General features: G+C 43.3%; 1 pseudogene; it reads left to right on the forward strand.

Annotated features, from left to right (window-relative positions):
• The first annotated feature begins 245 nt into the window (after window positions 1–245).
• Window positions 246–1786, forward strand: LOC136153524 (adenylosuccinate lyase-like; annotated as a pseudogene).
• The last annotated feature ends 7191 nt before the right edge of the window (window positions 1787–8977 follow it).

Below are 8977 nucleotides of genomic sequence, written 5' to 3' on the forward strand. Positions count from 1 at the left end.
AGTGTTAACATCAGAGACCACTGATCACAGTTCACCATAACAAATAGAATAACAATTAAAAAGTTTGGACTATTTCAAGAATTAACAAAATGTGACACTGAGACACAATGTGAGCAAATGCTGTTGGGAAAATGGTGCCGATAGACTTGTTCGATGCAGGCTGGTCACAAACTTTCAATTTGTAAAAAACCCAGTATCTGCAAAGCACAATAGAGTGAAGCCCAGGGCTCCGGCGGGGTCCAGAGTCCGGCATGGCCGCGGGGGGCGCCCGTGGCGGGCGGGAGGCGGCCGACAGCTACTGCTCGCCGCTTTCCTCCCGTTATGCCAGCCCGGAGATGTGCTTCCTGTTTAGCGACAAGTACAAATTCCGGACCTGGCGGCAGCTCTGGCTGTGGCTGGTGGAGGCCGAGCAGGCACTGGCTTTGCCTATCACAGATGAACAAATCCAGGAGATGAAATGAAACCTGGACAACATCGACTTCAAGATGGCAACTGAGGAGGAGAAGCAGTTACGACATGATGTGATGGCCCACGTGCACATGTTTGCCCACTGCTGCCCCAAAGCTGCTGGCATTATCCATCTTGGCGCCACCTCCTGCTATGTGGGAGACAATACAGACCTGATTATTCTCAGAAATGCATTTGACCTGCTTTTGCCAAAGCTTGCCAGGGTGATCTCTTGGCTTGCCGACTTTGCCAAGGAACGAGCCAATCTCCCCACCTTAGGTTTCATACATTTCCAGCCTGCTCAGCTGACCACAGTTGGGAAACGTTGCTGTCTCTGGATTCAGGATCTGTGCGTGGATCTCCAAAACCTGAAGCGTGTCCGGGATAAACTGCGCTTCCGAGGCGTGAAGGGTACCACTGGCACCCAGGCCAGTTTCCTGCAGCTCTTCGAGGGAGATGACCAAAAGGTAGAACAGCTTGACAAGATGGTGACAGAAAAGGCAGGATTCAAGAGGGCTTTCATCATCACAGGGCAGACCCATACACGAAAAGTAGATATTGAGGTGCTCTCTGCTGGCTAGCTTGGGGGCATCGGTGCACAAGATTTGTACCGACATACGACTCCTGGCAAACAAGGAGATGGAGGAGCCCTTTGAACAACAGCAGATTGACTCAAGTGCAATGCCATACAAGCGGAACCCCATGCGCTCAGAGCAGTGCTGCAGCCTGGCCCGGCACCTGATGGCCCTTGTCATGGACCCCCTGCAGACGGCCTCTGTGCAGTGGTTTGAGCGCACACTCGATGACAGTGCCAACCGGCGAATCTGTTTGGCGGAGGCGTTTCTCACTGCAGATACTGTACTGAATACATTGCAGAGCATTTCTGAAGGATTGGTGGTATACCCCAAAGTAATTGAGCGGCGCATTCGGCAGGAGCTGCCTTTCATGGCCACAGAGAACATCATTATGGCCTTGGTGAAAGCCGGGGGTAACCGCCAGGATTGCCATGAGAAAATCAGCGTGCTCTCGCAGCAGGTAGCTGCCGTGGTCAAGCAGGAAGGGGGTGACAACGATCTCATCGAGCGCATCCAGGCTGATGCCTATTTCAGTCCAATCCACTCCCAGTTGGACCATTTGCTGGATCCTTCTTCTTTCACCAGCCTCGCATCCCAGCAGGTACAGAGATTCTTAGAAGAGGAGGTGTGAAAGAAAAAAAAAAAAGAAGAGGAGGTGTGTCCCCTGTTAAAACCATATGAAAGTGTGATGAAGGTGAAGGCAGAATTATGTCTGTAGAGTTGGAAGAGAATTAAACAAAAACCATTGTTGGCTCTGTTAACTTAAAAAAAAATAAAGTGAAGCCCAATGAATAGAGTTCTGCCTGTATTCTCCTATTGCATATATGGTACATATTATAACGTCCTTTTTGGATAAATGTCCTGCTAATAAGAGACATTTCTAATTATTAAAATGTATACCAATTAATAAGCCATAAAGATATATTGTACAGCACAGGAAATACAGCCAATATTTATAATAACTTTATTTTTCTTAATATACATATTTTATTGAAGTATAGTTTACTTACAATGTTTCAGGTGCACAGCAAGGTGATTCAGTTATACATATATACATACATTATTTTTCAGATTATTTTCCAGTATAGGTTATTAACAGGATATTGACTATAGTTCCCTGTGCTATACAGTAAACTTTGTTGCTTGTTCCATATCTATTTTTTAAATTAGAAATCTAGTATTCTTTTCATACTAAGTCAAACAACTGGAATCAAAACATCATAAATGTTTTAGCTAGGTAAAAATTCGTAAGTTTTCTAAAATATACATTATACGAACTTTTTATATATGTGTATACAAAGGCTTTTCTACTATGCTCAGAAAGAACATCAAAAAAAGCGAAACTGGAAAACATAAGTAAATGAAATGGGAGCACCGAATATGAAATAGAAACAGTGAAATAAACTAGATAAAAGTAAAAGATTCTCATATAGTCCAGTTGTTTTTAAACATGGCTGCTGATTAGAAACATATGTGGAGCTTTGAAGAAAAAAAGCCATACTTGGGCATTTATATTTTATCTTTTATTCCAAGATAATTCTGATACACATCTGGATTTGAAAAAGTGATTACAGATTTTTCTATTAAATGGTAGTTTTGGTGGTCTAGAATATAATAACTTTAAGTGGAGTAAAATGTATAAAAATTTTGAATCACTATGTTGTACACCTGAAACTAATATTATATTGTAACTTAACTAAACCTCAGTAAAAAATTTTTAAAAATACACATCAAATAAGCATCTTAGTCTCTCAAAACATGATTTAATTAAACTGCTAATGTATAAGCCATATGTCTGATCACTGATATGAGTGGCGTGACTCCAGAGGCTTATCAACACATCACTTGCGGATGAGCTTGTTTTTAACAAGAACATTGTAAGTTTCTCTTTTACAAGTCCTCGTCCCTGGACCAGTTTCCCTGCTGCCCCTGCCCCTAGAAAGGCAGAGATCAACTCTCTAGGGCAGAATTAGTTCCTCCACACTCAGCAGCCCTGCTATTCTTGTAGATCATCTTGGAAATAGAAGAGGTGTGGTCCCCAGAAAACTGAAAAGTGAGCTGTCAGTGTGGACTCGGCACACATGCCCTAAGTTGCCTGCCTCACGTTTTGACAGTGATATTGAACGCTGACATTTATTAAGTGCTAACTATGGCTGGCATAAGCCTTTAACCATTTAGTGTTCAAAAATAACCTTATAAATACGGTGATCCTTCCCATTTCAAAGAAGGGGAAACAAGGCAGAGAAGTAAAGTGACCTGACTGCTGCTGTCTAGCTAGAGCCTAGTAAGACTGGCAGCACTTGGCCTGAACTGTGATCTACCGCCTCTCAGGAGGGGCTTCCCTGGCGGCTCAGTGGTAAAGAATCTGTGTCAATGCAGGAGATGCAGGTTTGATCCCTGGGTTGGGAAGACCTCTGGAGTAGGAAACAGCAACCCACTCCAGTACTCTTGCCTGGGAAATCCCATGGACAGAGGAGTCTGGCGGGTTACAGCCCACAGGATCACAAAGAGTGACACAACTGAGTGTGCATGCCCGAACACACACGCGCACACAGGCACACACAGGCACACACACATCCCACCTCTCAGGAAGCAGGAGCATGAAGCAGCGCGGTGAGTTCGAAGTCAGCTAGTCAAGTCCAAGCTCTGTATCCTAACAGCTGGCTGTGCTACATTTGGCAATGTACGCACCCTCTCTGAGCCTCGGTTTTCTAATCTATACCTGGAGGATATGACTACTCGCTCTGCGCACCTCACCCGTTTGTTGGGATGATCAAATGAGGTGTATTCTCAACGAAGGCTTAAAACGACAAAGCTCTGTGCAAACGCGAGTAGGTGACACTATTATTTTCGCAGAACCTCACTCGGCAGAGTAGGAGCCCAGCACCGCTGATGAGGGGGTCTCAGCGATCCCAGTCCATGCTCTGGCGACACGATCTGCATTTTGTTGTTACTCTCCGCTTGGAAATCTGTCCGAGACTTGTTCGGGACTTGTCAATTCTGTCTCCACAGCACCTGACTCAGTCCCTGGCCCTGAGAGAAGCCTAGGACATGGTACTAGTTTGTGGGGGTAACAGTGGCAGCAGCAAGAGGAGGAGAGGCCTTAACAACAGCACTTTGAAGGAGTCACTTTCTGGGCGGCTACAGCACCAACCTGTGGCCAGCAGAGGGCAGCAGAGACCCTTCCGAAGCCCAGATCGTCTCAGCGCAAGCCCTGGTACCCCGCCAAGGAATCCGTGCATCTCGGACCTTGCTTGAGATTTAGCCTCTCTCTAGGGAGGCCTGGTGTGCTGCAGTCTATGGGGTCGCAAAGAGTCGGACGCGACTGAACGACTGAACTGAACTGAACTGAACCAAGGGGTGAAAATTGCGCTCTGTTTGACTAAAATGTTTCCTGACCCTTTAGTAGTTTGCGAATTTCGGCCTGAAACTAGGGCAACAGGAGTCGTTTTGGTCACCAAGGCCATCCCCAACGTTCGCTAAGCCACCGCATCCATGAGCTCTGAAACTCTCTGCGAAGGGACAGTGGTGCTGCCCGCTTCCTTGCCACAGGGCTCCATGCGTTTGACAAAAGGTATTATCAAATTTGGAAAGAGTTCCTGGCTTTAGAAGATTGAGAACTGGAAACTTCTTTATTTTTTAATAGTGTATTCAAAATCCCTTAGAGAGAGCTGCCATCTACATATTATTTTGATGTTCTATAGTTAATAGAAAGGCTCATAAGTCCGCATTGGGAGTCATTTAAAGTGGTTGAATGGATGGTAATTATTTTAGCTAGCAATGGAAAGAAGAGCCCAGCATACTAGTAAAGTGGCCTGCTTCTACTAATTCATGGGCCAGCCTTATTATTTTTTCCATTTGACACCAAAAGGCTGCTGGGACTAATGGCCTTTCAAGAGAAGGCAAAAGCTTTCTATTTATTTACCTTATTCTCTGGCTTTTTCTGGGTCCCATTTTAATACCCCTTAATTACTCTATAGTAGTTGAGTGAAGGGGTTAAGAGTAATGGGCTTTGGAGTCAGACAAAACCGGGCTTGAATCCTGGCTCTAACAACTGCCTCGGCTGGGCCACTTATGCGACCGCTCTGAGCTTTAATTTCCTTATCTGTAAAATGGCAATACTAATTCCTGCCTCCAAGGGTTATTGTAAAGATTCAATGAGATGATGCATCTAAAGCACTTAGCCCAGAGCCGGACCGATGAGTGCTCAGTAAATCATAGCCCTTGATATTACTCAAATATTGTAAGAATGCTAAAACACATGCATGTGCAATTATGAACTCACATTGAGGATAGTCAGTGACCATGATAAAATGCTCAAATCAAACCCTCATAAAGTAATGAGGTTCAGAGGGATGAGGTAATGCCCCAAAGTTGGTTGGAAACTGCTAGAGATGGACCTTATGTCCTGTCTGTCTGAGGCTAGAACTAAGTTTTTCATGTCAACTTTCTTCTGGAAGGGCAATCAACTCTTCCCTCCAGTCTGAGATGTCTCAGAGCCCTGCTGTAAGGGGCTGCCCTGCATCCCCATGGACATCCATCCTAGAGACCATGGCTGTAATTGAGGCTGACTCCCAGGAAGCCGAATTATTTGCCTAAAGTCAGACAATTGGCTGAGCAAGGAGACCTGGGCAAAGAGTAGGAAATCCATTGTTCCTTAGCCTTGACCCTGTAGTTCTGGAACATAGAGTATAATTAATATTCAAGGCATCCAGTCATTCATACATATGGCACTGGGGATACAGTGATGATCAGGACAGACCCAGTTCACTGTCTAGTGGGGAAGACAGACAAGGGGATAGTCAACTGGGATAAACATGGGGTGGCCAGTGCTGTGATGGCTCAGACATCGGTGGAGGTGAGGGTGTGGGTCCAGGAAGGATCTGTTCTTTTTGTTGGCCAAGAGTAACATCAATTGGCCAGTGACACAGTGCTATTTGCATTCATTTTTGGACCAAACATTTACTGAATGATGTCCCTGTGCCAGGCACTGTGCTAGGCACGATAAGATACAGCGATTACTCAGCCCTGGGTATTGCCCTTCTGAAAATTGGCGTTTTCCTTTAGGAAGTAGGAGGCATGGTGCTTTTCAGTTTATTCAGAATTATCAGCTCCCTCACCTTCAGGAAACAGGGAACAATAAGTCTGAAAAATTCATTGGTTGGATTTCTGCCTGGTTAAAACATCTGTTGATTATTTGTTCTTTTTGCATCACAAAAATGTGTTCTTTTGTGAGCAGGAAAGTGCACCTGAATTTCTGGAACTTCCTGCATGGTTATAGGTTGTGATATTAACTTATGGAGTCTTGAACACTGAGCTTTGCCTTTTTGAGGATGAAATCAAACTCAACATCAGTGATATTAAGCAGACATGTTAGCACTGAGGTTTGTCTTTTGGTTTTGGCTTCCATTTTTAAATTCTAGTTTTATTCCATTTAGAACTGTGACATTTTGCAGCCTAGGTTTGTTCTACCTAAGTATACAAATTTTTTAACCATATATAAATGGAATCTTGCTACTTCTTTTGGAATTTCAAAGTATTTCTCTTTTCAGTAAAAAAGGCAATATACTCTCAGGGTACCAAACTCTTCTGACTAGAGTTGGAAATGCTTCCAATTTCAATAATTCTAGAAGTTACTGACGTTAAGCCAGTTAGAGTGGACAGATTACAATTGCAGTTAGGTTTGGGGATACAAAGTCTTAGCAAAAGGGTTGGGAAATTCTGAAAAATATATCCCAATTATCTTCCTCAAAGTCCCTTTTCTGTCATTAGTAAGTTGAGTGCAAACTGACAGAAAATGAGAATGTCATGCTATTTTGGCCTATGTTATTTCAAAGTATTTCACTTTTCAACTTCGCAAAGAATATATTCAGAGCATTTCCAATGAAATCCTCTGCAGGTGCCTTCTCAACATGACCAAATCATTACCAGAAAACTAGGTTTTTGTACCATCTTGCAGGATCTTACTTCCCTGACCAGGGATCAAACACGGGGCCCCAGCAATGAAAGCCTGAGTCCTAACCACTGGACCACCAGGGAATGCCCTATAAATATATTCTAAGTGAATGATTCTTTAAGAAAATCTCTGTGGGCACAGGTCATTGTAGATTGTTTCATAGAGATATTTTAGGTGCAAGGAAATGGTCAGCTCCTGCATTCTGATATTATGAGCTCTGTGGCTTGGTTTTCACCTTTTCTGGAGAATTATAGACTCGGATCTGCAATCTGAAGTTTCCAGATCTGCATTGACTATGGGGTTGGGGAGGCAGCAACAAGTGTGCCATTAGAGCATCAGCTCTTTCTTCTTTCTGGGACACTGTTTAAAAGTTCCCATGACTAAGAAAAAGATTATTTAGACTTTAAAATGTTATAGAAAGCATATCATATGAAATTTATCATCCCGTTTCTAAGTGTACAGTTCAGCAGTGCTCAATATAGTCACAATGTTGTATTGCATATCTCCAGAACTTTTTATCTTGCGAAACTGAAATTGTACCCATTAAACAACTCCCCGTTCCTCCTCCCATCTCTAACAGGTTTTATCAAGGGATCGCCACCAATCCTTTATGGGTCAGTGTTCTCACTTTAGTGATCCCTTTTAGTGTTCCCTTTAGGGAATAACTGTTGCAGAAACCTTTCCATCCCTCTCCCTACCCACTACTTGGGAACAAAAGATAGATTCTGAAGTAGTGATGTTTTCTTTTGTTAATGCAGATCTCAGAGCTGAGTTCTGTTTCCCACCATCATGGCCCACAAGGGCTAGGAGCAGAAGTTTTGAGACATGAAATGCAGGGTTTTTGTAAAAATAAAAAGTTAAAATTAATTTTTAAAAAAATTGAAATGGCAATCCACCCCACTATTCTTGCCTGGGAAATCCCATGGACAGAGGAGCCTGGTGAGTTACAGTCCATGGGGTCACAAGAGTTGGATATAACTTAGCCACTAAGCAAATACCAAGGAAAAAGTTGCAAAGAGATCCCCTTGGGCTAATAGAACATTTTCCTTAGAAAGGGGAGAGCTAGTTTGGAATTCTGGCTCTGAAGAATTTCAGGCTGTGTGACTACTACAGACTGAATGTGTACCCCCAAACTTATGTTTTGACCTAATCCCCAATGTGGTATTAGGAGGTGAGGCCTTTGAGAGATTAGGAGGCCATGAAGGTGGAGCCCTCATGAATGAGATCAGTGCCCTTATGTAAGAGACCCCAGAAAACACCCTCACTCCTTCCCTTACCTGAGGACACACCAAAAAGATGACTGTTCATGAACCAGGAAACAGGTTCCCACCAGACACCAAATCTACCTGATCTTGGACTTCCCAACTGTGAGAAATAAGTTTCTGTTAAGCAACCTGTACGTGTGTGTTCAGTTGTGTGATTCTTTGCGACCCCATGGACTGTAGCCCACCAGGTTCCTCTGTCCATGGATTTCTCCAGGCAAGAATACTGGGATGGGTTGCCATTTCCTACTCCAGGGAATCTTCACATTTTGAAAAAACAAATGGGTTACAAAATCCTTTTCAATTATGTCAAGCTAGAGAAGCAGTTATGGAAAGGGCAGAGATTATTGTTTATATGGGAGAAAGATGTGACATAAAGATAGCTACTTGTTTTATCTCTGGAGGGGTTCCTTTGTTTTGTTACATTTGATATTGATTTTTAGAATGGAAAACTGCTTCTACGCAAGTCTCAACTGGCTTTGCAAACATCCTTATTTTGAATTCTGGATAGTTTTTGCTTCCTGAAAAAAGGAAATTGTTACTTTTTATTGCTTTTTTAACCCAGGTATTCAAGTGAGTTTCCAGCCCATTGGAAACAATTCCCATTCTTTCAGATCATAAAGTTCAGGAATGGGTGTGTTTGGGGGGGAAGGGGTCGCAGCCAGTGAGTCTGAGTGGATCAAGCCCTTTGTCAGTTTCTCAAAACTTTAGAGAAAAATATGTTTATGGGCTCTAGC

The sequence above is a fragment of the Muntiacus reevesi genome, chromosome X (assembly GCF_963930625.1).
Source record: "Muntiacus reevesi chromosome X, mMunRee1.1, whole genome shotgun sequence".
Classification (NCBI taxonomy): Eukaryota; Metazoa; Chordata; class Mammalia; order Artiodactyla; family Cervidae; genus Muntiacus; species Muntiacus reevesi.